Source organism: Lepeophtheirus salmonis, chromosome 11 (genome assembly GCF_016086655.4).
Source record: "Lepeophtheirus salmonis chromosome 11, UVic_Lsal_1.4, whole genome shotgun sequence".
Classification (NCBI taxonomy): Eukaryota; Metazoa; Arthropoda; class Copepoda; order Siphonostomatoida; family Caligidae; genus Lepeophtheirus; species Lepeophtheirus salmonis.
Window position 1 is genome coordinate 3383425 of NC_052141.2, and position 24675 is coordinate 3408099.

Consider the following 24675-nt stretch of genomic DNA (forward strand, 5'->3'; position numbering starts at 1 on the left):
CGTAACTAATTTTCAAATTAAAAGAAAATGATGCAGTCCTTGATCATTTGCGTACTAAAAAGGTATTGCTACCAATAAAGACATGGAAAGAGTTGCCGATATGGATCTTTGATATTACAATATTAAATTGCCATGCCCTCTAAACATTAAAATCATATTAGCCTTTTAATTGCAAAATTGTTATTGCCAGCAATCACATTCAATATTATGGAGGACGTTCAAAAACAAAAGACAACCAATACTGTTTAAAGTATAATTATGATGGAAATTTCGGAAGTTTGAAAATTAAATAAAAATGATGTGGAATTTGAAATCAAAAAAATAAATTAATTTTATAACTCGTAAAAAAAAATATTTCCATTAGTAGTATAAAATATAATGCGTATATTATATAGGTAGATTAATTTTTTAAATATATTCATTCTAAGACTTTTGTACTTACAATTTTAATATTACATATTACATTTCTTATGATGAATTCTAACACGTTTTAAACAAAATATTATGCATGTATCAAGAACAAATAAATATAACAATTACATTTATTTTTTTAACATTAAATAACTCAAATAATAGTATTAATATTAATTTAACCGATAATGAAGGAGAAAAAGTCTAGATTTATGGCAAGGCTTTTAGAATTTTGCCATGTGGCCTTGTTGATATTTTGAGCATCAAGCTTATAGAAAATTCAAACTTCAACATAATAATAAAAGTCATATTCACGATAATAATTTGAGGGTTTATTCAAAGAATATAGTTGAATCAAGTCCTGATGCTTTTAATTTTATGTCGGACATGAACAAGATGCATGTCTCCTGCAATGTCCCACACCATATTGATAGTCATCCAAATCTTGTAAAATTCATGGAACTTTATACTGGTCCTTCTCACTACACCATCACAGTCAATGAAGTTCAAAGTAAAGTAACGTAGTCTAAGATTAAGAAAGAACGTGAAGGAAATAATGATCTTCTTGTCTTAGAAGAAACTATGATATTTCTGAAGTAAAAATTTAGTTTCCTATTGTTGATAATCGAAAACAATCGGTTACTACACCAAACACTTCAATTCAGTCTCAACTGTATGGATCAAAATAGTAATGCAATCAATAAATCAACAACGATAACATTATTCAGTCATGGCATATAAAACCTCTGTTACAGGGAAATTTGTACGCGCAACTTAAATGTGTACTGATGATTGATGTCATCACACATTTTCCTCGAAGTTATCATCAATAAAACCTACTAGTATCATTAGTTATTTTGCATATTCATTATAGATCCTCTTCATATTCCATAAATAACTATTAATGAATCATTTTAAACAGTAAATACTAAATATAATTAAAGAAAAGTATATAAATCCATTTGATTCAATATTCAGAGCTGTATGTGAGTCCACCTTTTCAATGTTTATGCAAAGTTCGAGTCCTCATGCTCCGGGTATATGGAATAAAAGTAAGGTATGACTGTCCATGTAGTCTTGTCTCAGGCAAGAAAAGTATTAAACTTAAATGTGTGCTGATGAATGAGGCCACAACAATTTTCGTCGAGATTATCATCAATAAAACCTACATAGTACAACCAATATAAGAAACCAAATATTAAGATATATTTTTTAATATGATACTCGTATCTACCTATATTCATAATTCCCATTAATTATTTTGTATTTTCATCTAGATCCTCTTCATATTCCATAAATGATTATTAATTACTCATTCTAAATATAATTAAAGAAAAGAGTGAAGATCCACTATTCAAAGCTGTATTTGAGTCCATAATTTCAGTATTCAGGACTGAGTCCTCTTGCTCTGGGTTTTTTTTTGGTTCCTAGTACAATTCTTCATACTCCGAGTACATGGAAAAATAAGTAATGTCTGCATATACCTGTAGTCTCGTGGAAGGCAAATTATTCCTTAATCTTTGACAACACTAATTTACTTTTGGACTTCATTGACTTTGTGATGGCGTATTGAGGATAAAAGCTGAAAGGAATAAAAGAATAATGATGGCAGCTTTGGTAAATAAAATCATATATTTATATAGGTAGGGAGCACTCTCCCCGAACAAACTGACAACAGCAGAAACCCGTCTTTTCTTTTATAATAGATTTTTGAACCTCTCGGCTAATTAATTATTTGACACGAAAAGAATTAGAATTTATTTTCATTTATTCCCGCTAGATGCTGTTGGCATCGCTATATATCGGACTTTCTATGTTTTACATTTTTTTGATCACATAATGAGAAAATACTGAATTTGCTTTTAATTGTTTAAAGGACTCAAATAAATGCACTCTTAGTAAGTATGAGTTTCTAGAAAAAATCTTTGATAAGGTATAAAAGTTTCATTAATCCTTCGAAGTCGAATAGAATAGATAAGAATATTAAATTAATTATTAAAGTTCATAATCATCTCCAGCCAATGATCTATGAGTGTCACAACATGTCAAACTTAATATATAATATAGCAACATTGTAACAGTGCAACTAATTATCCCTGTGGAGAAGGCGCCCTATTGGTAAACACGTCAATAATGCAGAGGGATTGACAAACTGAGAGTGTCTAATCTAATCCAGGCGAAGAACCTCTACTGGAGTGTGGTAACGCCTGGAAGTCAATTATCACCACACGTTAAATTTAGACATATTAATAGATGCAGAGTTGCATTTGTTTGACAAACTCTACCTTTCCAATAGTCTGAGCAATACATCTATCAGAATGATAATTTTAACAAGCCAGACTACATGATGGTCTAACCTTGTATTTCTAATAACCTTGAATCTTTGCGAATTAATTTTACTAAAATACATTACTCAATTTTTGATCATAAAACACATAAAATATTATATCATGGTGAAAACTTTATTATGAACCGAAAAAACAATCCTTCACAATTATTTCTAGAAAATAATCCCCTTCATATGATGGCAGCAACTGGCCTTTAAATTGTCCATTGTTTTGTGTCATTTTTTTATGACGTGTTCGAGCATTGTGACCGGAATCTTACAAATAACTTGCTCAATATTTGCTTCCAATGCTTCAATCGTCGCTGGTTTATCCACGTAGACTTTTGCTTTTACGTAGCTTTTAAAGAAAAAAGTCTAAAGGTGTGATTCACCGGGCCAAAACGTGAAATTTATTGCTCATCCAAATGATGTCCCAATAAGTCCATTGTTACGCACGCTGTGTGGCAAGTGTCACCGTCTTGTTGGAACCAAATATCGTGGAGACCATGTGCTTCAATTTAAGGTATCAAAAAGTATGTTACCATGGCGTGATAACGTTCGCCGTTGACGGTAACGTGTTGCCTACACTCCCGGCTACAGCCGCAATATTTTCTACGCTGCGAGCTGTACATGGCCTACCAGACGACGGGGCATCCCAATAAGTTCCTGCCCCTACAAATTTTTCGATTATTCTGCGAATTGTGGATTCTGAAGGTCGATTATGTGGAACATAAGTTGGGCGTAATTTGCGAAAAACTTCTTTCACAGAACGCTGATTTTCATAGTTCATTGAACAATTTGTACACGTTGTTGTGGCGTATATCTTTCCATGAAGAATTGTAAAACAATACTGAGTCAAAATGACGTAGGAAAAAATTATTCGATGTAAATTTATTGAATATAACCTTAATAAAATATTCATTTAAAAAATATGGTGGATCATTGATCACTACTACGCTACAGTATTCCTTAATATTAGTTTGGGGCAAACTACAGTGTTACACAATAAATACTTGTTAAATAATAATGTAACAAAACTCATAATTAATCTGATTACTGTTGAAAGTCCTGTAATTTATTAATTAGATAATAAATTTACAAAAAAAGAAGAAACACTACTTTGGGAGGTTGCTAACGTAATTATTATATTACCCTTAATAATAGAGGCTCCGGAATCTTAGGACTATTTTTATTGTCAAAAAAATAATTATAGTTTTTGAATGATGCACCACGCAGAGGCAGGTCTGTCGTCGAAAATATCGGTAAAATCATGGAAAATATATATAAATAGACCATCATGTGAGCAGTTGTAGGATCGCCTAGCAACTGAATATCGATCATTGAACCGTTTAGGAGAAGGATGGATACAAATAGAAACTCGACTAAGAGAGGGATCATGTTTCAGCAAAACAACGCCAGGGGGCACACATCTCTGATGACGAGTCAGAAGATCCATGAGCTCGTATATGAAAGTTCTTAAGCATGCACCCTACAGTCCGTATCTGGTACCAAGTGACTATCACATGGTGCTGTCCATGGCCAACACGCTTGGGGTACAATTTGGCCTCAATCGAGACCAATAAAAAATGATTGTCCGAGTTCTTTGTCAGTAGGGAAGTTGATTATTTACCAAAATTGTTATCATAATTAATTCATTCTTGAGAATTAACAGCGTAGGCTTATAGATAATAAAGAGTACGACTAAAGATTAGTTGATGAGTTGGAGAACTGTAAGTCCTTGTTGTACTCGGAGTAGAATTGAGAATCCACATCAGAGTAATAATTGTATTTGTTCCTGCAGATTTTCTTCTCCCTCGTCACAGCTACATAAAGTGGATCTCACTCCATTTTTACAAATGGATTTTTCAAATTGTAAGGGCTACCATGTTGATTTTCGATTTCTTTTTTTTTATCTTGCCCGGATTACAAAGGATTTTCATCAATATGTTGCTGTTAATTTTATGTGTTTCATTGGAGGACAAAAAAAGCGCCAAAATTTAAAAAAAAAAGGAAGAAAAAAGAAAAATGTATCAATTCTGAAATAAATAGGATAAATATTAAAAACTCAGTCTTGGTGATCATTAGTATCTATGATAAAAAATATATGACATTGAAAGAATGTATTGTTCTAGTTGCTACCTGGGAAGCTGTTATCATTATTTTTGTATTCTTAAATAGATAACAATAAGTCTAAAGTCATCATGAGTGCATTAAAGACGACAAGCAAAACTGAGGATTTTATTATCTAGAGCTGCTATTATTATTATGGGATTCTTGAGGACAGAACATCTAAGTATAAATCGATAACTCGAGCGTGTGCTCATATGAGAGTCTGTTGGAGAATTATCAGTCCTTGTTGGATTCGGAGTAGAATTAAAGATCGACATCGGAGTAATTCTTGCCAATATCCTTGTTCATTTCCTTCTCCCTTGCCACAGCTGATTGTAGCTGATCTAATGAAACTTCATGACAACTAAGCATCTCTCCTAGCAGAGCCCTATAAGAAGAGTTACGTCACGAAATTTCAGCGACTCCTTGTGACAGATATCAAATGAGCAAAAAGAACTTGAATACAATGTATATATGAATACTAAAATAATAATTGTATTGAGCTTACATACTGAAGTAAATTCTGGATGACTTTATTAGACCAAAGGCGGATTTTGGAATGTGAAGACTTGCACATAAAAATGCTGATTCTGTGTCCCACATTTTGACATCTTTCTCCTTCAACTTCTTCTCTAATTCCTTTATTTCTGCTACAGGGAACTCGGTTGAAAGACTCTTTCCACCTCTTTTTTGACCCTTTGGATCCCTTACATACCTGATGCAAACGCCATCCACTTCACCTTTTGGGTGCATGTCGAGGGGGAAGACCTGAAGTGTCTGTGATCCAAACACCAAGACATTGCAAAGCACTGTCAGCCTGTACTTGAACGCCTTGACAGGGGACTACATCCACAGCGGCGCTGCGAAAATTCGGGAGGGACTCTAAGGTTCGGTGATTGGAGAGTACGAGGAAAACTGCAAAGTACAGTAGAGTTGTAGCAATCTGAAAGGGAAAGAGAACGATTCCCTTTGTCTTCTCAGTAACCTTGTTTCTTGTTCAAAGAGAACGAAACAGACTGCATTGCGTTATTACTCAAAGTCGTATATCACGGAGTGCGAATTCATATTTTTAATGAATATCAAGCCAAGTGATGAGAAACATAACAACTAATACTTTTCCTTTTTCTTCATTGACACTTTCGCCGTTAATTATTTTGCCGTTCCCCCTTTTGGTATTTTCCCTCAAGAATATTCGTTTATATGCCTTTATTTTAATTTTTGGTTGAAGTTTGTTGTGTCTTGACGAGGTTGAAAGCCACAACTATTTAATACTGGGAATCCAGGACGACTCAGAGAAACAAGGAGAATGCGTAGACATCTTTGTTACTCGCCACTGCTCCCACAAATACATGAGAGACTATTTATACTACTAAGATAGAAGAGCTAAAACAGTACTTTACATATTCACATATTAATTAAGAACAAGAAGAGGGGAAAAAGAATCTTTGCAGTTTCTAAAGCCACTTCAAAATTGGTGTTCCATGTGAATTTTTAATTAAAGTATTTAATTTTTATTATTATTATAAGAAGCATAAAAAATGCTTGAATTACGCTCCACAATTTCAATGCATACTGAAATCTCATTATGTAATGAATTCAAATCAGAGTCAAAATCAGTAATAAAATTAGTATAATCAGTAAAAAAACAAGAAACGATTCCACAAAGAAAAATTGATCTTCACTTCTCTCATTCTCCAGTTATTCATTCATTATAATTAGACATGATAGATTATTCATGTTAGAAATGTCTTATGGATTGACAAACAAGTATAAGATGAGGCAAGAGCATTATTCCATCCTTATTTCAACAGAAAACAAACATTTAATACGTTAGATGGTAAACCACATTACATATGTGTGGCAATAACATAAAAGCAAGCTGGGATACTTTTTCTCAATATTACAACAGTATAATAAACATATCCGTCTATATGAGTATTATAATTTATATTAATTCAAAAAAGTGATTAAGTCCTTAGGAGCTGCGGTTTACAAGGTTAACTGTACATGATAAAAATCGGTCATTTTGTAACACTGATCATTAAAGATACTTATACGTCATGACTTTAAAATTATTTATAAAGAAAAGTGTCTAAAAGTATTCACTTTGGAGGAATAACGAAAGAAAATAGGGAAAAGCTGGTTAAGAACATCCCTCACCAATTGAAATTGATTATATTGATGATATCAAAATTTGATTTAAAGTTCAAATATCGCACAATCAAATTGACTGAACGAATATATAATATGGTCTTCCAAAAATTGAAACTAATATCCTTAATATTAATAACTTGTTGTAAAAATTTTCAGTGCCTTAATACTTCATTTGACTAATTAACAAATCCTCTTTGGTTTTTGAATGAAGTAAAAAGCATACTTTGCGTTTTTCTCTCAAAAAAATTCCAGATTGCTTTTATATTATTGCCACGCACATTTAGATTTATAAATTCAAAGAAAACATCAATTTGAACCTAAAATGAACAATAATGACGTATAAGGCGCAGTACTAGGAAAAATTTCCAGGAGAAAGTTCCCATCGAAGAAAATTCCCGGTTAGGAAAATTGCCCCTATTTTTTCTCAAACTTCATGATGAATAATAACACATTCTAAATTTGTTCAATATTATTCATGACAAATATAGAAATATATTTCTTCGTTCCATCCCCCAAGGGAGTACCTTCAAGTGTGAGTAATATTTTTGCAGTATAGGATGAGTAGAATAAATAGCTTAGGGCCTATTAAGTATATGGTTAAATACTCTCCACCCTCAGATTGGCCACTGTCCCGGAGGTAGGTTGGGATTGTTAAAAACGACCGCCAATATATCCAATGAACCCCTCTAACACCACAAACTAGTTTAAAGCCCTCGTGTTGGCCGGAGTCCCGTGGAAGGTATGGAATGGTTATATGGTTCGAAAGACAATATGACGTTTCTTCACCGTCTAATACACATCCACAGACGGTTTCAAAAGTTTAGTGCATCCAATGCTTAATTGTTGTCAATTGGTCTCCATCCTACGTTGTTTTGTTTTTAATTACATGATTTTGATAATTTTTATTCATTTGTTTTCTACCTGATTATTTTACTAATTTTATTCAAGATTTTTATGAAATGTGATAAACTACTAGAGAGTATTTTAATTATCGTTTGACTCAACGTCCTAATTAACTGTTGTAATGACTTTAGTTTAGGGTTTTAATTGTAAACTACAATGTTTATTTAAATATATTTTTATATACGTAACTTTTCTAAACGAATAAAGTCTTTGAAAGTATGGAATGGTTAAAAACCACACCCAATGTATCACATACAACGAAGGAAGAGAGGTTCCTTGGATGTATTAGCGGTGCTTTTTAAGGATCCAGGGGAACCCATAAGTACAGCCGGCAATTCCAGGGCTTGGAACTATTTTTGGTAATAGAGGGGTTCTTTGGACGTATTGGATGAATTGGCAGTGGTTTTTAGCAATCCCACACTATCCCTGGTCCAATCCAAGGGCGGAGGGTATTAAACCATATTTTAAGAGGTATTAAGCTATTTATCCCCACGCCATCCTTACAAAACCTCTTGATCCAATTCTTGGAAGATTGGATTGAATTTAAGAAAATCCAAGGAATGTGTATTGCAATACCATTACTCACATTTAAAGGTACTCCCTTGGGGAATGGAACAAACAAATATGCTTAGATATTTATCACAAATAATATTAAGAGAATTTAATTTGTGTTTTTATTCATCATCAAGTTTGAACAAAATATGAACAATTTTCCTAACCCGTAAATTTTTCTCCAGTGTAATCTTCCGCTGGCAATTTTCTCCAAGGCCGTTTTCTTAAGCCTCATATATTTACATATATGCTATTGATACTAAGCATATTAAGGCAAAATTTGCTCGAGGCAAAGTACCTCATTGCAAAATGTCCTTTGGCGAAATGGTTTACGGCCAAATGTTCTGAAGCAAAATAGTTTAAAGAAAAAGTATCGAACACCCTTTTAAACATTGTTACTCTTCGGCCTCCCTTCAGTTAAAACGTGGATATTATTTCGTAAATGGGGTGTGTTTGTTTTTTCTAACGTTATTATTTTTGTCATTTGGGACAACAGCTACCCCTTCCCCTCTTGTCTCTTATGTTAATTCCTCCATCTACTTCTTAATCTTATTAGCACGTCCAAAGATAATTCCTTTTAATGCTAAGAAGAAAACTTCTCGGATTTTATTTTTTTTTTTTTACTCTCAGTTAAGTTTTTTCTTCCATTCTTTCCATTCTTTCTTCCCCTGTTCATCTGAACGATCCTTCTTACTATTATTTTGAATGAAATGAATCCATTATTCCCTCTTCCTTCTATTTCCCCTACCTCTCAATCAATCCAATATGTAAATAATAAATTCTAAATATCCGAATCGTATTTCAAGAACCCTCAATCAGTTTATTTTACTTTAAATCCTTTTGTTTCTGAGGTTCCTACAAATATGTATATATCACATACCGGTAGTTGCATAAATACGCGGACTAATTTTTAAACGCTTATATCTCGAGGTTCCGTGATCGGAAATACAAAAACACGCCAGCACAAGTAACTTGGTGATTTTTTGCCTTTGTTTTTGTTTTTCTTACTCGTATCAAACAAAGTCGTTTACAATGAATGACGAGGCACAACGTCATATGGTTGCCACTCTCCTCCGCGCCGGTAGGTCTGTCAAGGAGATACTCAAGGATACTGGACTATCCAAGACTACTGTGTTTAAGGTCCAGAAGCTTGTCAAGGAGGGAAAAGATCTGAAGAAGGGTGTTCGGACCGGCAGACAACGGAAAATCAATGTGGAGGAGGTGAAGGAGGCCTTCACAAAAACATTTGGCCACCTCAATCACCTGATTTGAATCCTCTTGGGTACAGTGTGTGGTGGCAAATTGAGAAGAAGGTCTGTGCTACCCGCCACCCCAATTTGGACTCATTGAAGGGCAGCGTCAGTGAGCAATGGGCAGCCATGGAAGACCATTGCATCATCAATGTGTGCAAGGCCTTCCACGGGCGCTTGGAGGGTGTCATAGCAGCTGATGGCGATTATATTCAGTAATTATATTAAATTTAATATCAGAATATATAATTCTCAAAAAAATACGTCATACGAATTTTATTACACATTTAATTATTTGCCACAAATAGTCTGCGTATTTATGCAACTACCGGTAGATACATATATTATTTAATGTATAACAATTTATAAGGGATTTTTACATTTTTTTTTCTATTCCATCAACTCAATCAAGGGTTTCATTTCTAAAATGTAAGGAAGCTATCCAAATGTAGTGTCTTGCTATTTAATTGTTTTTGGGTAAGAAGAAGAATTCAAGCTATATAGCAGGGTTACCATTCACTTATCATTAGTGATGAAAGTAGTGTGTATGTTTTAAAAAAATGATATGGTAACCCTGACAATTTGGAAGTTATTTTGTAGGTGACAGAGTCCTATAGGTAGATTTACGTCACCAGTCTATCCGCTTTGATGATAGCTGACTTTCTCATGTGTTTGAGTCACGGGTCAAAACATTCAAAATTTAACAGTATATTGTAGGTGAATAACTTTAGAAAGGCTTTATATATTTTGTAAAAATACCACTTGTATTACCGTGGATTGCAGGAATTTCCAAGGGACGAATTCCTTCGAAAGCAATGGGTCCTAAAAATGAAAAGAAATCTATGGAAATCATCAGATAATTCTCGATTGGGCTCCTAAGCATCTTGAAAAAAAATCAATCCATAAGGAATTCCAACTCTCAATCCATTCCAACATGGTTTAAATATCTATAGCCTAAAGTTTTAAGGCTATACAAAAACTCCAGGAAACATTCGTGACGCTAAGCAAACTTAGTAATTAAGGAAATCTCAAGCAACTTTTTGATACTATTTTTTAGTTAAAACAAGATTTCCACAATTTCAGGATCATACATACTTTACTCCGTATTTGGAATCTCCTACTTCCGAAAATGGAGAAACAGACTCATTGGACATGAATCTAATTTTATCAACAATAGAAGATTTAATAATTCTTATAATAAAGGTAATTTTGTTTTTGCATTGTATACTTTACCTTTAAAAAATAATGAATGCTTCATAATGTATTACAGATATTTCTTTCATTTCCTGTATCAAAAGTGGCCTCTCCAACCTCAGAAGACTCTTTAGACTTATTTTTATGATAGATCTCTGTACAGTCTCGTGTGAAACCCTGAGATCTCTTTCAAGGTCTGGACTTGAGGTGATTGGCCTAGGCTGTTTTCTTCAACTCATACGGATCCAGTTTAGCCTTTTTGACAGAGCCCTTCTTCGGCACCATCGTTTTGGACTTGTGGACGACGTAGACGTTGATCCTGGAGTGCTCGAAAGGAAATTTGTAGATCACGTTAAAGTGTTATTTTCTCGACTTGTATGCAAGCTAGAGAGTAGATGGTTGAAGGGGTATATAGGACAGAGAAGGAAATTTTAGGGACTAGAACCCCAAGAACCAGAGTATACAGAGTCTTTCCGCTAAATCCAGACTACATTTAACTACATCCGGATCAATAAGGGAAGAAAGTATAGTTTTTAAATTTTATTAACAAGTTCTAATGATACATAAGAAAAAATTCATTGAATGTGTTTGCTATTTTCGCTGTTCATTTGCTTGATACGAGGCCTAAAGGATTTGCAGGCCTTGACTGCGTCCCCAGGGGAAGACTTTGTTTCTTTAATTGATGATGAAGACTTTCAATGAGTTGATGCTATTGTGTGAATTGGCAGAGATCTTACTTTCTAACTATCCGTATAAGAAGTAATCCATCAGATTCATATAGGGGGAGTTAGATGGCAAGATGTGGGGGTGTCAAAATGACACCTTCTCTTCTTTTAACAATTTTTGGCTCTTGCAGGCTTTTGAGAGGGAGTCGAGTCTTGTTAAAACAGGAGCTCGACATCAGCTTTAATCCAAGGTATCATTTGGTCAGAAAGGAGTGCAGAGTATCTTTTTGGCACCCACTATCTCATTTGACTAGAAGAAGATGGAGTGGATGACAATGCCGTTGCTCCCAATTACCCCAAAGATCATCATGCTGGCTGGAAACTTGGTTTTAAAGATGTGGGAGACATTAGCTCTCTCTCTCTGGCCAACCATCCGTCGTTCTGGATGTTGTGGGATCTGTCAACAGTCCATATTTTCTAATCCGAATAAAATATTATTCGGCTACCATGGGTCATAAAATCGTTCAGCAATTTTTTTCCGTGGGATGCCCGGGTGCCCTTCATTTTGTCTGTAAGGATATGGCTTTTGTAGAGGCGATAAGACTTAATCCACAAGGCAGTGTTTATGGCCCTGGAGACTGTTGTACGGCTTATTTTGAGCTTTTTGACAAGAACGTTAATCTGAGTACAAGGAGAGGAGTCATAGAACGTTTCAGGCCTGCGAGGAATGAGTGTGTGTTTTATCACTCAGGGGCTTATGGGCGTTTGTCTTATATGCACCTTCCTCCTTCCAGTGGTTGTAGACGTTATAGACTGTGCTTTTTGGATATCTGAGCATCTTCTTGATGTACGCTTGTTGATGTCCCGTGCAAGCAAATTCGACGACGATGGTGTTCCTCCGAGTCTCCTACATCGTTAATACTTGTTTTGAATTAAAAGTTGTCCTACTAATTAAAAGCTAAGGCTTAATCTCTCCCTTTAAAATTGAAATAATCGAATTAAATTCATTCATTATTGTTGAGGATGTAGTTAAAGATAGTCCGGATTTACCTGAATGACCCGGTATATACGATAATTAATGAATCACAAATAAAGACATATTGTGAATTAAACCTAGAGGGATTTCATACATTTCAAGTATCGTATAATTTCACACTATCCATGATAACAAAAAAATAGTAAAAAAATTGTATTATAACTCAAATTGACGGATTGGTTGGATGTGCAAATCGAAGACACATACAGGAAGTCACGTATTTCACTTGAAATGAATTTCTTCTTTTCGTTCAGTCTCATCATAGTGAAGTTATAACTCTTTATAAATCATTAGATACTAGTGTTGAGACTCGGTCCAAGACCGAATCGGTTTTTAGGTCTTAAGAGATTTTTATAGGCAGATTAGGACTGATATTTCAGTCTTAATATATAGAACGATTTTCACCAAACTTTTGATTTATTATAGGTGAAGTAAAAAGTGCTTAGCGTTTTTTCGCTTGACTTTGACAATAAAATTAATATATTTAGGATTTAGATTATTCCCTGACAGTTTTCTGACTAATTTTCAGTTCCTGGGCAATGGAATAAGTACTCAAATTCCGGTCTAAATCCACGATATTCATTATTTTGTCGAAGTTTTTGACGTCCAGATTACCAGAACAGGGGCTCTTTGGAACCACCGCTTTGCCGTTGCAATCGATAGGGCATTGGGTCCATAAACAGCACACAAAAAATTGATCACTTTCGCCGCCTTTTCAACTTGTTGTAGTGATAATGAAGAATCTATATATTTTCTTCTTTTACTTCCATTTTGAAACGCTGTAATAAACCACTGGCTCCAGCAAGCACCAAAATGTGAATTAACTTTTTTTTAAATTGTAGGCTTAACCTTTCATCATAATTTTAACTTTTTTTAATGCAACGTATTAGTCGTGAGATATAGCTCACTAAAGACATCTAGCGAAAAACGCTCAGAACTTTTTGATTAGCCTAATATATTTATGATGGTCATTTAACTTCACATGACGTTACTGTTGGCCGATATTCACAATTTTAAAGCACATAAAAACAATATTGCACAAAAATAAATATTTGCTTTTTTTACTTCATATCGAGGCCTCATCCCATCCCCCTACAAACCGGTCTTAACACAAACACATACTAAGGGAGAGTAAGTTCGGTACGAATCGTACTTTACCCCTTCAGTTGCTCAGTATGTGACCTGACGATAACGTACCTGAGGAATACATACCTTGTGCACTTTGGTGCATTTTGTGAAAATTTAAATGGTATAATATATAATGTGTTTTTAGCTAAAGCAGATGGTTGCACTACCCGATAAAATGTGTCAAGCAGGATGGTAAGGATCCACTGAGGATGATTTGATATCCCCAAGGCTTTGTTACCTGGAAGCGGCCAAACTTCGGTCCGAAGATCTGCTTTTTGGAAGATCATAACCAAAAAACAAATATATTTTTGCTGCAAACACAAAGGGTCAATAAAAATAATTTGTTCATAGAAGTTGAGATAATTCGTTCAAGAAAATAAACGTATTCGATACTCAATTTTTAATAAAATCATACTAGCTTAGTTTTGTGTGTCATCAACAGTTCATTTATTTGTAGAGTCGGGCTTGACCGAATTTTAAATGAGACTGATTTTTTTTTGGTAGACCCATAACGACCGATTTTTCTTTGAGATCAGTCCAGACCAAGCTTCTTTAAATGACAAATTATTCTAGGTATAACATACATTCCTCTATCTCCCATGGTTTCGACTAGTGCTGAGACTCGTTCCAGAACACAATCTACCCCTGTAGACCCAGACTTTAGTAGTTTTGTAATCATGGACCGATTTTCTTCCACTCCAGATTTATGAGTTGTACAGGGTGAGGCCTCAAAAATTAGAATCCTCTTCGAGGAGGTCTAGCCTCAGTTTTAAAAGTCTGACAATTTTGTAGTTGCCGCCATTTGAAAGAGCTCACAAAAGGTACAATTATTAAGTTTGTTTTGTTATTGTACGATCGAAAATGTACGTAGAAAAAGAAAAACGGAAGAGGGTATGCGATCTCCTCCGCGCACAAGTCGACAAGAGGACGCCGTTCTGAAGAGGAAAATGATCGCTTTTTGAAGAGCCCAGGTCGACGTACCCTTCAGGATCAAACATCCAGCTCATGTATTGGTCGTCGGCGTCTTGGCGTCCGACGCCATAATAATTTGTTCATAGCAATTGACAGAAATCCGTTCATGTATATAAACGTAATCCTCACTCAATTTTGAATAAAATCCTTCCAGTTTACTTTGGTTTTGATGGGCCACATATAGTGGCAGCATCAATTGATTTATAAAATCAGTCTTGACCGAATTTTAAATGAGACCGATCCAGATCGAATTGTTCGTTGAGACCAGTCAGACCGAACTTCTTTAAATGATCGAATTCGTTATATTAACTAAAAATCTTAACGGTATCAGACGGGTCTCAAATTTTCAAACCGAAACCCAGCACTGCATAGTAGATACGTCATCATATCATGCAGTAGTTGCCTCTTTTTCGTCTGAGAGAAAGTGTATGTACAGGGTGTGCAAGCTATTTACCCCACCACTTTTGTGAACACTCTTGGGTAAACACAGACACTTAGGCAGCCGATTTGTTAGATAGCTTTTTCAAGCCAGTACTAGATGGGGAAAAAATGGAATCAATTGACGAATTAGTTGTCCCAAATATCTGGAAAAGGCAGAGAACCCTCCTAGGAAACCGCACCAGGAGGAACAACATAACAATTTATAGAACTCTGGGAGTCTGTGAGACCTTCGTTTGCAAGATTCAGAGGGAATTTGAGCCCTCTAAAGGGCTTGTCTCCCTGCCACACCTCTAAGAAATAGACAATTTTGACAAGACAATTGACAATTGACAAGACAATTTTGACGACTTTAACTCGATGGGCTTTTGGCCGGATCTGAATCTGATGGATTTTTTTAATGTGGGCGTGATCAAACGATAAACCAATCGAATGTCTTACAACACCAAAGACAGTTCCAGGATTTGTCAAGAGATCAAGTGGTTAAGGCCTGTTAGCGTTTTTGGCCTCGTAAAGAGGCTTAAATTATGGATGGAGGTGATTTTATTGAGCAACACAAATCAGAATTTGGTTTCCTTTTTTTTAATTTGATAACTAGATGGAGAGAACATTAGGTTTACAAAAAAATCATTTTTGGGTATAAAGATAGCGGGCACACCCTGTACTTACTTAGAATCAAAAGCTACTCACACGCACAAATACCAAAGAAAATGAAATAAAATAAAATTTGCATAATATATACGGCGTTATGGCCATCATTATCATTTTATTGCCATTTTCATAACCGTATTAAATTATGAATATGAAATGAGGGAAAGAAAGAGAAAAAAATAAAGGCTCATAACGAAACTATGACAAAGGAAACGACAGCTCAAAATAATTCACATAAAAATAATTTTTTTCCCGAAATTGTCATAGTATTTTTATTAATTATGGAGAAATATTCCAATTTTTATTATTTAATTTGGTTGAGTGTCTTTTATTTATGAGATGGAATGTACATGGTATTAAAAAGTATAGAGGGTCATGATAATGTTCTCTGCAGACATTATTAATTAATTAATTTGTGTATTATCTCCACACTTAGTTCATAATATTGACCAGTTATCGGTGCTTGAAAGATGTACCATAATTATTTAGCGCGTTCAATACAAGGATCCTTTTTGCTAATCTTATATCTGTATAAATAAAGCCAAGTTTGTCTTTCTGAATGTTTTAATGTCTGTATATACGACAAAATGTCATTGGGGGTGCTGTATATAGTGCTCCATGAAGTACAGGGTAGGGCGGCAAAACGTGGACTCGAGAAATGGATTTAGAACTACATAGAAAATTTTATATTGTCAATAATAGTCAAAAAAAAAAGTAATGGTAACAATATATGTAAACAGGGATTTTGCAAAAAAAAATCACTCAATATGGCCACCTTCATAAACAATCATAGCCTTTACACGTCGCCTGAAGGCCATGCAGTAGTTGATGACAAACACATCTGACAAGTTATCGCATTCAGCCACTATAAAGGACTTCAGTGAGTCCACATTTGGATGTGAGGTCCTATTGGTTTCCCTCTCCAAATTGCCCTGTATAGAAAAATCCAGTGGGTTCAAATCTGCTGAGGAAGGGGGACATGTCTTTTGGATCATAATCTACCCATGTTATCCGCGCAGAACTTTTGGCACTTGGTGGATATGTGAGAGGGGGTGCCGTTCTGATTACAAACGTAGTTACCCTCCGGATAGTTGGTCTTCAGTCATGGCCAGATAATGTACCTAAGTATCTTATAGTAGCCCTCCTGACCAATTTTCTGTCCAGCCTTGAAAAATAACAGAGGGATCTTTAATCCATCAGATACCACAATGCCGAGGACCTTTATTTGGGTCGGATATTTGGTGTGGTAAACCCCATGGACCTCTTTTTTTTCCCCCCACATCCCAGTGGTCGTTCCAGCGGTTGTGGAAATGATCAACTTTGAAAATCTTCTTGTGCGAGAAAATTTTCAAAATTGACCCTTTTAGCCTTGATCCATGTCAGGATTTTTTTTGCACCTTTCGAGCCGTCGAGCCTATAAGCTTTCTTAATATTTCTTAAGTCAGGCTTCCCAAATGTTATTATACCAAAGCCCCCCTCCACTAATTTTTAGATGAGGGCCCTTATACGAAACATACGTACCATGTATGTGTTGACTGAAACCAATCCTCATTTCTCCAGCCTCCCCTCACGGCATCCACTTTGAAAACCATTGTCTTCAGCAACCTTAGTTTTCCTCCCCCTCCTGGAACTTGGGGCACTACGCACTCTCCGTATAGCTGCTGCCCTGTTTGTAACTAATATCATTTCTTGGGCCCGAACTTTCTAGCGACGTCCCATGTTTTAAGTGCTTATTACCAAAGTGAGCCTGTATAAAAAAGAACTTAGACCGAAACCGTTGATATGAAACTAAGCAAACCGGGACCGATATAACCACTGAACCGGACAAACCCTTGGGTATGTATTTAAAACTGTTTGTTAAAAAGAGATTTATAATATTCAATATACGTACTTTTAAATTGTGAAATAATTGTGTAGAGATATAGGCTTATTTTACATTTCTTCAAAAAACATTTGTATTCCTTTTTGATATCAACAGCCAGAATTAATGGTTTAAATTAATTAATATACCTAATTTAGTAGATCAATGATTCTGTAAGTCATTTCAACCAAATTTGATTGTTTTCGAGCATTAGCTTTCACTTCAAGGTTAATTTGATTAGAGTTAAAAATTGATAATTATTAGGAATCATCGCCTATGATTGGATTTTGCTACTGAGATGTACAATGTACACGGAATGTATATTTAGATTCCAAATAAATGGTTAATTATTGAAAGTCGCCGTAACTACAATTGTAATTAAAACAATAAAATATCTATAAGTTATATTCTCCTCCACCATCAAGATCGGCCGTGTGGCCTAATGGATAAGGCATCAGACTTCGAATCTGAGGATTGCAGGTTCGAGTCCTGTCACGGTCGTAGTATATTTTTTCTTTTCATTTAATTATGAATGTGATTAAATCTTAAACTATTTACTTTTAATCTTATATCAGCACTATAGGTAAAAAAAAAATAATATAGATGATTAAGGCGTAGGATATGTTCTTATTTTAGCTAATAAAAAGAGATTTATCTTTAAACTTATATTGTTGTTCTAAATATCTGTATTTTAATTATTTTAAATGTTTAATTGTTTGTTATAGGAGGTATTATGTTGCTCTTACTTTTTTGTGTTTAACTTTTGGTGGACAAAGGACTGTCAAAATTAAAAAAAAAAAAAATGTATTCGTTTTGAAATAAATTGGAAAAAGTTTATGAAATTTGTCATGGCGATCATCCTTATCAGTGATGAAAAAAATATGATTATGAAAGAATGTTTTTTTTTGTAGTTGTCATCCGAATAGGTTTTTTTAAATTTTTCAAAGCTGTTATCATTATTTTTGTATTTTTAAATAGATAACAATAAGTGTAATGTAATGATTAGTGCATTAAAGACGACGAGTAACCTTGAGGCTTTTATCATCTAAAGCTGCTATATAAAAGTGCTAGCTAAGCATTTCTCGAGGTAGAGGAAAATCACATGGAAAATGGTCAAATTAATTTAAAAAAATTTAAAAAAATATTCCGAAAATGCTTTATATACTAATAATTATCATATGAGTGTTTTGTTGTTGTCGAAAAAGATCCTGATAACTCTAATTATTTTGGATTCTTCATACATATCCGGTTAAGTAAAGTAACCTAAAAAGTCTCATGATCACGCCCCCTCCCCAAAAAAAAAAAAACTCTTATTATTGCCACTTGGATCCTTTGTAGTATTAATATTATTATGAATATAAGAACGTGTGTTAAAACTTGAAATAATATACCAACAAATATGCATCTAAAAAATTATTGAGATGAGAAGTACATTTTTATTTACTGCAAAAAATTCCCAAATCAAAATTCGCAAAGAAAATTGCAAAAAACCTTTTTGTAGTAATTTTGCAAAAAAAATAGTTAATAGCATTTATTGGAATAGTAAAAGAAACACAAAACTACCAATATTTTTTCCGTAGTTGCAAAAACAAAAAAGTTATGAAGAATAATGTTCTCGAAAAAATAATCATCGATAAATGGTTCATTTTTGCAATTATTGCAAAAATAATTTATTAAAATGTTTCGGAAGTTGAAAATACCCCCGATGTACATGTTGAGTTGGCATTTTTTTTTGTGCAAAAAGTATCCTCTTTTGGCATTTTTTCTTAAAAAACTAAAAATTGACGTTTGATGGAAAAATGGAAATAAAAAAGAGAGAAAAAATTGTAAATTGAATCAGAAAATGAGAGATATTTCAGTTGAACATCAATTTTTATGAGGTAAATTTAAATGCAAACAAATCTCCAGACAAATTTCAAAACTTTATTTCATTTACTAATCCCATATCCCATTGAAAGTTCATTTTTTTGCACCTTAAATTATAAAAAAATTCAATTTTCACGGATTTCTTTTTTTAGCCCATAACTTTTTAGTTATTCATATAGTTGTTTTTCAAAACGCCAATCACATATTGATAAATAACTCAATCCCCTATTTAGTCTCCTTGAGCTGCAAAAAACCATTTTTTGGGTTTAGCATAAGCCCCCCTTATATGACAAAAAGTAATTTCGTATATTTCACTTTATTTCAATGCTTATATATAAAGTGTTACAATCATACGATTCAAGCCGAGTATGCCCCGTTCTGTTCGATAACTTGTTGCCACTGTACAATCATTCACGACTGAACCTACCAAGCACCATACTGTCCAAAAAGTGTTTATAATATACACTCATACCTGCACAAAGCCTTGTCCAATGGTAGCATGTGACCAATAATGAACAACATATACTTAGTTTTTAAAAAAGGGCGGGAAATACGAAATTACTTATTCCCCAGCACATTATTTTGAAAATGAAATTCCTGATTTAGTTGATGGAATAGGGGAGGAAAAAATATAGGTGATTATATTTGTAGGAACTTCAAAAACAAAAGCAACATTTGCCATATGAATCGCTCCAGTTTCAAGGGGGATAAGATCAAATTATGGAGAACAGTAATAAGGAGCTTTCGAGTTATAAGTGTATATTGTAACTCAATGCATATATCCTTGCTATATACGGAGTGGGGTTTGTGTATATTTCCAACTCTGATAGCTCCTCGCAGCTTATTTAATGAAACGTTATGGCAACTATATTGCTCATCTCTGATTACACTGATTAAGTATAAGTAAACACTATAGTATTAGATTTCATCCATCCAATCTAGGAATCCATATACATGAAGTATATGGATTCCAATTGTTAGAGTGGCCATTGAAATTTTTGGTTTCTTTATTTTTAATCTTACCTGAAAATAATATTATTTTCATGTCACTAGCTGATGTATTTTAAAACGTCATGTATTAAAGATTATTCTATAGAACCCCTTTTGCGTACAATTCCAAGTCGTCTTTAAGATTTAGGACTGGATACGTTAAAATTGGTTGACCGAAATATCCCTACATATTCCCATTATTTTTCTACATTTGTGTAATAGGGAAAAATACACATTTTTTGATGCTCTTTTCTTTAGGTTGAAGGAGTCAAAAATACCATCATTTAATCACGCAGCCTTCCTTCTGAAAAGGAAGAGGGAGAAATGCCCAATATCAATCATTAGAAGTTAGCCAATTCTAAGCAACTATGTAATTATTATTAAATAATTGTTGGGAATTGATCACAGCTTAAAAAGAACTCATTCTAATTCAACCAATCAAGGTTCAGAGCCCTGGTTATAGCAAAAGAAGCAGAAACCTCTCCAGCCGACAACAGAATACCGTCAATATACTTTTATGTTAGTGAGGTACAGTAGAGATAACAAATGGTTAATGAAGAAGAAAAAAAATAAGAAAAAAACGACCGTGACAGGACTCGAACCTGCAATCCTCAGATTCGAAGTCTGATGCCTTATCCATTAGGCCACACGGCCGACCATGTTATAAATAGACTATATAACAAATAAATTATACATTGCAATTATAAACTTATTCACTATTATCATATCAGAAGTTTGACGCCACGTTGGCCCTACTGTAAGTAAAAAGATAAGCCTCTCAGTGTGTCTAAAATAAACCATATAAAAAGTAGTTTTGAACGAAATTAGAGTAGATAATTATATATCTGTAACTAATCAATTATACAGCTCATATAATAAGAAAACTATTGTTACATGTGTGAAAATTATCCAATAATGATAAAAAATAACTAATATTATCATTACATGTTCAAACTTATTTCCTTAGAAAAGAAAGGAACTTAATTTGCCCACTTTACCACCTTTCATATGTATGGAATACAATATCTACGATATTGAAAGCTCAACAAAGTTCCAACTTATTTACCAATAGTTGAATAGCTCCATTCATTCAACGTACTATGTGGATCTATCAAGTTGAAAATAGAACAGAGGAAATACGTGTCATGGTTGGATAAAACGATACAATTATACACGACAATCAGAGCGGGTTTAAGGAGGAATAGGAGGGGGGGGAAGAGTATCAGTGGAATAACTTCTTTTTTATGACGAAATGAAGCTACAAAAACTAGTGATAAGATCAATTTTGCTTTACCTATGTCAGTACCAGGGCTGTGGAGTCAGGAGCTAGAAAATTTGTGACAACTCTGGCTACAAAAATTATTATAATTTCATTTAATGTACGATTTATTTACATTGAGTGTTTGTAAAGTTTTTGGGTTTTTTTTCTCTAAATGGTTATAAGTTATTGGTAGTAAGAACTATTAATTTATGAAACTTGAAAGTTTATAAGTTTACTTCACAAATTTCAAACGTGCTCTAAAGTCTATACCATGGGTCGGATAACTTTTTGGAAAAGGAAGCATGGAACGCCATATATTTTAAAATGTAATTCCTTGAGAGGCATACAATATGTTTTATTATGAATGCAAGTGTGCATTTTATGAAAGGCAAACACTTTTAAGGTACATTAAGTCTCTGAATTCTTATTAATAAAGTGCGTAACATGGATGTTGCATTCACTGTTCATAACCAGGGGTATCCGCAGGATATTATATTTATATATTTTTGCCCTTAGCTTTTGTAATTTTTTTGAGAAATTTTTTGGAAAAGAAATTATTAAACATAAATTTTTCCCCCAATTTTCCCATGATTTTTTTTTCCCTGACAAATTATTTTTTTTTAATAAAACCCAATTTTATTAAAGAGCCACATCTGGGTCGGGAGTTATAGGTTCCCGACCTCTTGTCTACGCAATCACCATTGCCGAACATCTCTAAAGTCTAGATTATTATATTGGGTAGACCATAGCCACTAGCCAGCTCCAGGTACTGCTATTGACGGTGGCCTCGGACTGGATAATATAAATATGAATTTAAATACAGGGTGTAAAAGCCGAAACCAGGGGTTCAAATTTCCAGATTTTTCTGCATGACAAATTTGATGACAAAATTGCGAATACTTTTTTTTCCAAATCTGGCGAGGAAGGTGGCCATTTCTCTCTGCCTCTTTATCTCTCCAACCTCTTGGGCTTCATGAACTATGTCAGAAGGTAGTGTGGGGTCCTCATGTATGAGGACAATCCTAAGTGGCCCTTCACAGCCTCCTGATGGTCCTAACAGCCACGAAGAAGTCTTGGGTGATGCGATTTATGGATTTGGTGGGGTCTTCCTATATCTTCTTCACCCAGCTGAACAGAAACTCTGGATCCCTCTTTAAATTGTGTCCTCCACTTCCTTATTCCAGTCCAGGAGAGTTTTTCTCCATCATTGAAAACCAGGCTCCTTGAGAACTTCAAAATGTTCATAATCCTCTCCAGGATATCTAAAATACGCGTCCTTTTGGCCACTTGCTCACATATGATTACGAATTGACAAATTTTTTATGATAGTTTGCTTATGTACAAAAGAAGCCTGAACCAGAATGTAATAAAATAATCACTAAACCTTCCTATACTAATGAGAAAATTAAAATTAATTAACAGTCAACATTTTGCTGCCCCACCCTGTATTTTGCTATGAACATCCCTTTAAATAACTTTTTATTGGAGATGGGATTTTTTTAAGATGAATATTAGAGTTTGATTCTCCCACAATCCACAAATATGTCCCATGCTATTTATCATTTTTTAACGGAGGTGTGTAACATATTTGAGTTAGATGTCTTTTTTATTCATAATTAATTTAACCGCCACGTTACCTCTTCCCTTAGAATCTCTTTAGTGTACTCTGTCGACGATTAAATTTGAAGAGCCCATATTTATTTAAATAGCCCCATTTTAAATATATATTTGAGGTTGTTGGAATAAATAAGCTGTTTATAAAAAGATAATGAAAAAAGTCGGATAAGAAATGGCGAACTAGAGGAAAAACAGCAACGGGTATCAACTCTACACAGAAAGTATCAGTCTAAGCACTGTGAAATGTTAATTAAGGCGGATTAAAAAAGGCAATTTTGATATATTAAGCCTTGAAAGAAAGTTAGGATCAGGGACAACTCCCTATGTTGTAAATCAGAGGTCGTCAACCCAGGGCCAGTGGACTATATTGGCCCACGAGTTAATTTTGACCGGCCCGTCATCTTATCTTGACCAATCATCTAACTATAGGCATACCAATCCAAAATGAAAGTTGTCTAACATTAAATGGGACTATGAAACTTCACATAACCATTATAAAAGTTTTGCTCCTCTCATCGACTAATATTTCAGCTGATATAGAAAAAATATCACAAAATTAGCAGAAATAAGTGGTCATTTTTGTAAAAGCAAGGAAGAAGTTGCTTTATTTGTCCAAGATCTGACGAAGGAAGATACTTTTTCTCTCCATCTAAAGTATCAATCTAATAGATCATCCAAACTATGGCCAGAACTTTGTCAATTGATTTTTGAAAATACATATGATTCCTATTTACTGTAAAGTCGGTTAGACCCATTTTTTTGGGCCCAACTAGACCATTTTTTCAATAGATAGATCTAGACCAAATTTATGTTCCTTTAAATAAAATATGTCCAACAAAAGATATAATGGAAGATGACAAAGCATGATATAAGTGAATCATCTTGGTATCATAAAAGCAAATCTACAATTTTCAAGACGATTTTTTTTATTATTAATTTTACTTATACTAAGAAAAAGACTTCAAAAATAATATTTTTTTTTCAATATTTATATTTTGATGACGATAAGTAAACTTTAAAAAACAAACAAGAGAAAAAAGCGGGAAATTTAGAAAAATTGATCATATCTTAAAAACACAAAGCCCTACAAAGTCAATTTATACTTCATTGAATAGAACATATTAATGCCACATTAGTTTGGCTCAGACTGTTTTTGAGCGACATAATTTGCATTTTAATGTTATTGTGGAAAAAAATCTAAAGTTTTTTTTGTGTAATGCTTTGTAAAAGCAAAAAGTAGGTGCAATTATTTGAATCTGACAGTTTTTTCTCTCAACTAAAGTATCAATCT

General features: G+C 34.0%; 1 long non-coding RNA gene and 2 other non-coding genes across 3 annotated transcripts; 1 reads left to right on the top strand and 2 right to left on the bottom strand.

Annotated features, from left to right (window-relative positions):
- Positions 1 to 387: 387 nt before the first annotated feature.
- LOC139906565 (uncharacterized) lies at positions 388 to 2118 on the bottom strand. The gene is made up of 2 exons (XR_011782191.1): positions 1646 to 2118; positions 388 to 1576 (listed from the first exon to the last, which is right to left on the bottom strand). It is a non-coding gene; the product is annotated as an uncharacterized lncRNA (long non-coding RNA).
- Positions 2119 to 18078: 15960 nt separating this feature from the next.
- Positions 18079 to 18151, top strand: TRNAR-UCG (transfer RNA arginine (anticodon UCG)). Its single transcript has one exon. It is a non-coding gene; the product is annotated as a tRNA-Arg (tRNA).
- Positions 18152 to 21087: 2936 nt separating this feature from the next.
- TRNAR-UCG (transfer RNA arginine (anticodon UCG)) lies at positions 21088 to 21160 on the bottom strand. Its single transcript has one exon. It is a non-coding gene; the product is annotated as a tRNA-Arg (tRNA).
- Positions 21161 to 24675: the final 3515 nt, after the last annotated feature.